Raw genomic sequence first — 8,058 nt, 5'->3', positions numbered from 1 at the left:
TGTGAACACCACTGTTTCCTGTTGAACACACTGTGTTGTAATGGTGTTGTTGAGTGCTATTCTTTAGAGACCCACCAAGTTTTATCAGTAAACCCAATATTAAAGCACACAAACACAAACCAAATAAATAGAAAAATGCAAATATTAAAAAAAGATCGGTTTATCTCTACTTTTACTGTTAGGCAAAAATGATTGCTCATTCAATGAGAACCAAGGATTGGCCAGGGTGGTTAAACAGGCATCCAACAACCTACTACTCAATTAGTAAAGTTGACTAGCAAATTTAACAGTGAAAGGAATTCAATATTCACATACAGTAGTTGAGAGATGCAACTTCTTGAAGAGTGTGCATTTATTGGTCAAAGTAGTGAACTGCACAAATGTCATGTAATATCCTAAAGGACTGCAGCAAGGGTGTGTGTGTGTGTGTGTGTGTGTGTGAGAGAGACAGTATTCATGTTCACATGACCCCCCCAAAGACATCCATTTGAATCTATCTGCAGTGGCAGTGCTCTAGAGGTACAACTTTCCCAAAGTTTTTCCAAGGTGTATATATGTAATATTAGATTAAGAGTTCCATTTCAAATAAATTATGTTCTTTTTAAGTTTCTATTCATTTAAGAATCTTAAGAGAAAGTATCACTGTTTCCACAAAAATGTTAAGCAGCACAACTGTGCAACTGAGCAACAAAATCAGCATATTAGAATGATTTCTGAAGAATCGTGTGACACTGAAAACTAGAGTAATTGCTGCTGAAAATTCAGCTTTGCCATTACAGGAATAAATTACATTATAAAATATATTAAAATAGAAAGCAGTTATTTTAAGTTGTAATTATATTTTACAATATTACCGTATTTTTCCACAGTATTTATTAGTATTTACAAATAAATGCAACCTTTGTGTGCATAAGCGACTTTCAAAAACAAAAAAAACAAAACAAAAAAAAAACACTTTTGAATGGTGGTGCATGTAACAAATCTGCCAGTTGTGTGGTTATTTAATCATTGAGACCTGTTGGTAACCGAGCCAGAACTGACTACCTGCAGGTTAGACAGCTTATTTTACAACAGGAAATACATCATTACACAAAACAAACCAAAACCTAAGGCTAAATCTCCACTGCAGAGGACCTTTGAAGAGATAGATTAAATTGACAAGTAGAGTGATTTTGTTTGTCAGCGTGTCTATCGCGGTCAGGACACTCCTACATAACATCCAAGTGTTTTGACAGGCAATTGAGAGCATCAGCGGCGAGACGGCAATGAGCGTTTTGACTGTTTACTACTTGACAGAGATCCATGCATCTTTCATACAGAGGACTCTTCACCTGGGATCTGATTTAATGTGGCGTTTCATATACGCCACGCTTTGCTTTATGGATGCATACGCCTTTTGGTGCTCTAGTGGAAAATTTCCAAAAAGGTCTGACAAACCTGTCTGAGGGCGTTTGTGAAGGAGCGATCACACAGGTTGTCTGTGTGCTGAAATGAAAGGCCAGAGGCATGCAGGGACAGTGAGAGAACAACACAAAACAAGCTGGCAGACTGGCACCCTGCTGGGCACCAGGAGAGTGGGCATCCAGCCCAGCCATGCAGAGGAACCATCAAACAAACAGCACAGACAATCTGAACCGGGTGCCACAGTCACGTTCGCCAACGCAGCCCGGTCTCCACAGCTATGCCACACGGGTGCATTCACCGTCAATAACGAGATTATTTAAAAGGAACGCAGACGTCGAAGGGGGAGGGGTGACTTCTTGGTGAAAAAGCACATATTTCGGCTTTGGAAACATTTTGAGCCTGTTCTTGTGACAATGTATAATTACAGATTCAGCCATTCTAATCATAGTTTGCATGAGCCAAATATAACCAGCGCTTATTTGGGACTCCACGGTTAAGGGTGGACGCGACCAAAAGAGATGACAGCTAAAGGTGTGGTGACCTAAACAGCAGCTCACCAAGCCCACAAACTCGAACAACCATGACCAGTATTATAAAAACCTTGCCAGACATGTTTTTTTGTCTTTATTTTGTTTAAAAAGGTGCAAGATGCATAACAGTCTGCCTTAGGGCATACTTAGCTATGAAGGGAGTTTCTGAAAGATCTTTTGGAAGGGAGGGAAAATAGCTTTGCTTTCTAAAACATTCCTCCATGACCACTGAATGAACTTGCAGAGAGAGCTTCAGTGGCGAGAATCACACTAGTGCATCTGAGAACATTAGAGTTTGGGTGGGACAGAGTTCACTGGTGACATTTCCAAGAAGAGGGTTTAGCGAGAGGAGAAAGAGAAAGGGAGAGACGGAGAGAGGGATGAAGGAAGGAAGCAAGAAAGTTGGTTCTTTATTCCTCAAAGCCGTGTTGTTGTTGTTAGCCACACCCTCCGCCTTATTAAAACTTTGTCCTTCATGGGTGGTCCTGTTTAAGGCTAAGAAGAACAAAGTATGGATTTCTAACGAAGCACAGATCGTTTTGTGGTTTACTCGGGCTGTCGAGGGTGATGAGTCCCTCCCTGAGGCTGGATCCTGCACCAGCTGCACTGCTGCTTTTAAAGCTTCAGGCAGAACAGACAGTTGATATACAGTAGGTTACAGGTTTGGGTCTTGTTTGGAGCAAGATCTGTTACAAAGACATGTGCGGACCAAAGAATCTATTCTACTGTAAGTACTACGGTGCGGTTCTTGTTGCATATTGCAGCATGGTTTCCACAAAAATATTAACCAGCACAACTGTTTTCAACACTGATAATAATAAGAAATGTTACTTGAGCAACAAATCAGAATATTAGAATGATTTCTGAAGGATCATGTGACATTGAAAACTGGAGTAATGGCTGCTGAAAAATCAGCTTTGCTATCACAGGAATGAGTTACATTTTTAATAGTGCTGTCAAACGATTAATCGCATCCAAAATAAAAGTTTTTGTTTACAAAACATATGTGCGTACCGTGTATATTTATGATGTATATATAAATACACAAACACACAAATATTTACATGTATGTACATATATTTATATTCATATATAATTTATAATGTATACAAATATTGATATTTTACATAGAAACAAAACATTTTTCTTAAATATATACATGCATGCGTGTGTATTTATATATACTGTACATACACACATATATTTTGTAAACAAAAACTTTTATTTTGGATGCGATTAATCGTTTGACAGCACTAATTTTTAAATATATTAAAACAGAAAAGTTAATTTAGACTAATAATTTTTCACAATATTACTGTTGTTTAGGGCTGTCGCGATTCGTCGATTTTATTTGACTATTCGATTTTTAAAAATCCTCGACTTCATTTTGCTCGCGTCGACTAACTGGCAAAATACCGGAAGTGGCGCATTTCACAGACGAGAATGTATAAAACACATTATTAGTCTGTTTTCCAAGGCTGCATGATATATTAAACCCATTTTTAAATAATTTAAGCATAATTGTGAATTCACAAACGCTACGATTTAATTAAATAATTATATGCGATGCAGTTCTTAAATTTTATTAATCAAAAAGCCTGTCTAATTAATTGAGTTTTACAGTTTTATCTTTACCAAATTCTGTTTTCCATTTTAATGGTTCCATTAAATTTTAATAATCAAAAGCATCTCCAATTAATAGATTTTATTTTAAAAAAAGAAAAGAAATACTGCACATTTACATTTTTCTCCTAAATAAATTCTGGTAAATAATATTTCTGGTAAATACTCCTTTAAAAAGTGCTTTTTGATTATAATTTTATTATTAGTAGACTAGAACACGCGGATATGTTGTTGTTCTTACACTATACTGTCAGTGATTTGGACTATGAGATGGACATTTGCTTCTTGCACTTTATGTTGCACTTTACTTTATTCATATATAATTTATAATGTATACAAATATTGATATTTTACATAGAAACAAAACATTTTTCTTAAATATATACATGCATGCGTGTGTATTTATATATACTGTACATACACACATATATTTTGTAAACAAAAACTTTTATTTTGGATGCGATTAATCGTTTGACAGCACTAATTTTTAAATATATTAAAACAGAAAAGTTAATTTAGACTAATAATTTTTCACAATATTACTGTTGTTTAGGGCTGTCGCGATTCGTCGATTTTATTTGACTATTCGATTTTTAAAAATCCTCGACTTCATTTTGCTCGCGTCGACTAACTGGCAAAATACCGGAAGTTAGACTAGAACACGTGGATATGTTGTCATTCTTACACTATAATACTGAACTTTGATTTCAGTGATTTGGACTATGAGATGGACATTTGCTTCTTGCACTTTATGTTGCACTTTACTTTTGGATTTCATTTGGTTTAATGAAATGTAGTTTAATAAAATATTCTTAAGTAAAATTGTTGATTTTTTTGTGGGAAATTAATCGTTTAGATTAATCGATAAATTAGTCGATAGATTAATTGAAATAGTCGTTAGTGGCAGCCCTACTGTTGTTACTGTATTTGTCATCAAATAAATGCAGCTAGGGTGAGCATTAAAGACTTCCTTCAAAAAACATTTAAATTATTTATAGATTTATTTTTAACGTCAAATAACTGATATCCAGAAATGATTTTAAGGCTATATAATTAAAAAAATAATTAATTAAAATAATTATAATTTTTTTGGGGTTATAGTTAATAATTAAAAATCTAAAATCAATAAAACTACAATCAATAGGTGTCAATGACAAATTAATGTTGCAATGTATAGGTGAACAATTAGGTATCACAATTGTAATGTTCAGTACGAAATACAATTAACCATTAATTTTGAAATTAATAGTTGATGAGAAATTTGAATTGTTGAAGTGGGACCTCTGTTTTAGAAAAGCACTATTCAAGAAATAGATAACAGTTCACTGTTATTTAGCGGTATCCATTTAAGTAAGCGCTAAATGATGGCAAAAATAATCTAAAACAATTGTCCACAATTAAAAATCTAATACTGGTTGGAAAATATTCAGTATTGACTACAATACTAATATTTAAAAAAAAAAAAAAACAGGGGGAAAAAAGGCCCCCTAATATAGGCCAATAAGCCATAGAGGTAGTAGACACAATATTAAAGGTCAGTTTACATAGAAAAATACTGGTCAAACTGATTATCAGCTAAATTTCAAAATTGGAGTTGAACTAAGCTGAAGCTACTCTTGTTAAAAGCAGGACATTGTGCATGGGCATCAGGATCATCCTGGGTAATGCCAAAAGCACTCAGACTGGCATGACGACACTGGCCTTTATCAATAATTCATAGTGGCACCTCGGGGCTGCTTAACCCGGCCCAGCTTTCAGTGTGCTGAGCTCAATGTGGAGCCATGACTGCAAGAGAGGCTGCTGTTCCAATACACAATCTGTTTGGCTCAATTTCTGACGGCCATTTTGTTTAGGAGCTTTCAATATATCACTTTCCCATCACAGCTGCACCTTTTGGGATGTTTTAAGGTGCAGATGTCTGTGAAGTGCTCAAAATGCTGCAAAATTCAAAGGATAATTCAAAACCACACATTCATGTTTAGCAGAAGCATATGTGAAGAGTCTCTGTGAGAGGCAGGGAAAAACTACTGAAAGGCCTTTTCTACCTAGTGTGGGAATTCCCCAGGACTAAATTCATAATTTATGATCCAGACAGAACATGAACTTTTCACTCCAAGAACAGAGAAAGAGTCTGTGTTTATAGAACCGTCACTGGCAGGCCAGCCAGAGCAGCAAACTGCACAAAGCGAACACCAGATCTAGACAGACAGTAATGCTTCAGACAGACGGATGAACAGAAATGAATAATATTACACAATGCATCTGCCAAATCTTAATTTAATATTAAATTCTAGATCCAAAAATGCTTTTGTTGCCAAGACCTTCCGGTTGAAGGAGTTCTCACTGGTAAACAAGTGTAACTTACTATGGTAAACATTGTTATTGGCCAAAACACCAACATCCTAACACTGTTCAAATGAAGACATAAAATGAGTTCAGAAGTTTGGGGTTGGAAAGATGTGTTGAAAGCTCTTATGCCCATCAAGGCGGCATCAAAATACAGTAAAAACAGTAATACTGTGAAATATTATTACACATTAAAACAACTGTTTTGCATTTTAATACATTTTAAAATGCAATTTCTCCCTGTGATGGCAGTCTTCAGTGTCACATGACCCTTCAGAAATTATTCTAATATGCTGATTTGGTGCTCAAGTAATATTTCTTATTATTATCAATGTTAAAACCAGTTGTGCTGCTTAATATTTTTGTGAATACGGTTATACATTTGTTTCAGGATTCTTTGATGTATGGAAAATGACTGCATTTACTTGAAATGAAAATCTTTTGTAACATTATAAATGCCTTTACTGGCACTTTTGATCAATTTAATGCATCTTTGCTGAATAAAACTAGTAATAAAAATAAAATAAAATAAAAACTTACTGACCCCAAACCTTTGAACAGTAGTGTAGATCAATTTAATATAATTTTACACAAATAACAATGACTTTAATTAATGATATTTTGGCCAAAACTATAGTTAATATGATCAAAATTTGTAAATTTTAACAATGTTTATCAAAGTGTAACCACTAAATAAGGTTCAACACTGCTCTTTACAATGAGTTCAAGATGACGGTTTGTATTCTTAACACTAGTTACTCTTCAACAGTTCATATGAAATGAATGTGGAAAAACCAGAAAATAACAAATGTAACTTTTCAATTACCAAGAAATATATGTCAGAAATAAGCTGTCAGTATAAACAAACGTCTCTATCTCTCCATAAATGTTTGCTCGCAACCCCTAGACAGTCGTCTTGTGGGCGCTTTGTTTATAAAGTCCGGAAATGCAGGACATATTTGCTCCAGACTCGAGTTAAAACACTGTCTGCTGGCTTTGCGTACCAGACGCATTCAGAGACAGATTGCGGAGATGGCGGAGAGCCGAGATCAGACATTACGGAAACATAACGCGCGTGAAGCAGCTGATAAGAGCCGACAGCCAGACAAGACTGCAGGCGGAACTAAATAAAACACACTCAGAGTTAAACTACATGCTCTAGCTTGAGTCACATTTACAGACGTCAATACGCAAAAGACCTCTGACATAATTATCCATGAAGAGGAAAAAAAAACAAAAAAAAAGTTAAACACTCACAAATCTCCATTCCCTGGAGTTGGGATCCGCATGTGACGTTAGAGCCATCCGGAGCGGTGAGGTTTCGCATGGAGTACGTGGGAGACTTCAACCGGTGCACGAGCCAGCCGGTGTGCGCACGTCCAACAGCTCGCGCCGAGACTGAAAGCCCTCGGCAACAGCCTTGACATGCTGTTTTCTTCACTACATGCTCTCGGGTAACCGCTTCACTTCGCTCTGACTTACTAAACTGAACTCGTCCGCTCTCTATCTCTTTTTCTGACCCTTCCGGTTGAACACAAAAATCAGAGTGTTTGTGAGATCAAGCCGACGGAGCTTCTCTCCACCCCCTCCTGCACACCCCCACACTCTTTTTTTCCACTGCAAGAGTCTACTCGCACGCACAGCTGGTCTATCGGTGACCGGCTGAGGAGGGGGTGGTTGAGCGCAGTGCTCGGGTGTCTAGTGTTACACCTCCCCATTAATGCCAGACACAAGCAGTCAAGGCAAGCATTGTAGGGGGCTGACCTTGGGATGACCCCGCTGTCTGGCGTCACAGAGCACATGTGTCCCGAACTACAGCCCCCCTCCGTCTAACTACAGCCCCTACAGTCTGTCTATAAATAACCTGGCAGCTATATGGGCTTTTATTGTGGGGCAAGGCAATATACCAGAATCCACACTGGGCCAAAGGGGAGGAAGAGGCGCTAAATAGCCTGTAATACGGAGAAATGTCAAAGTTTAATTTTTATTTCTATTAAAAAAATTAATAAGTAAAATAAATAAATAAATGATTCATTATTCATTCGTAATAGTTATACTTTCAATCTTTAAAAATAATCTCTCTCTCTCTCTCTCTATATATATACTACATTTAAAAAAATAAATCTATCTATCTATCTATATGTGTGTGTGTGTG

Source organism: Sinocyclocheilus rhinocerous, unplaced genomic scaffold, assembly GCF_001515625.1.
Source record: "Sinocyclocheilus rhinocerous isolate Xijiao unplaced genomic scaffold, SAMN03320098_v1.1 scaffold5110, whole genome shotgun sequence".
Classification (NCBI taxonomy): Eukaryota; Metazoa; Chordata; class Actinopteri; order Cypriniformes; family Cyprinidae; genus Sinocyclocheilus; species Sinocyclocheilus rhinocerous.
Note: the sequence above shows the minus strand (reverse complement) of the source record.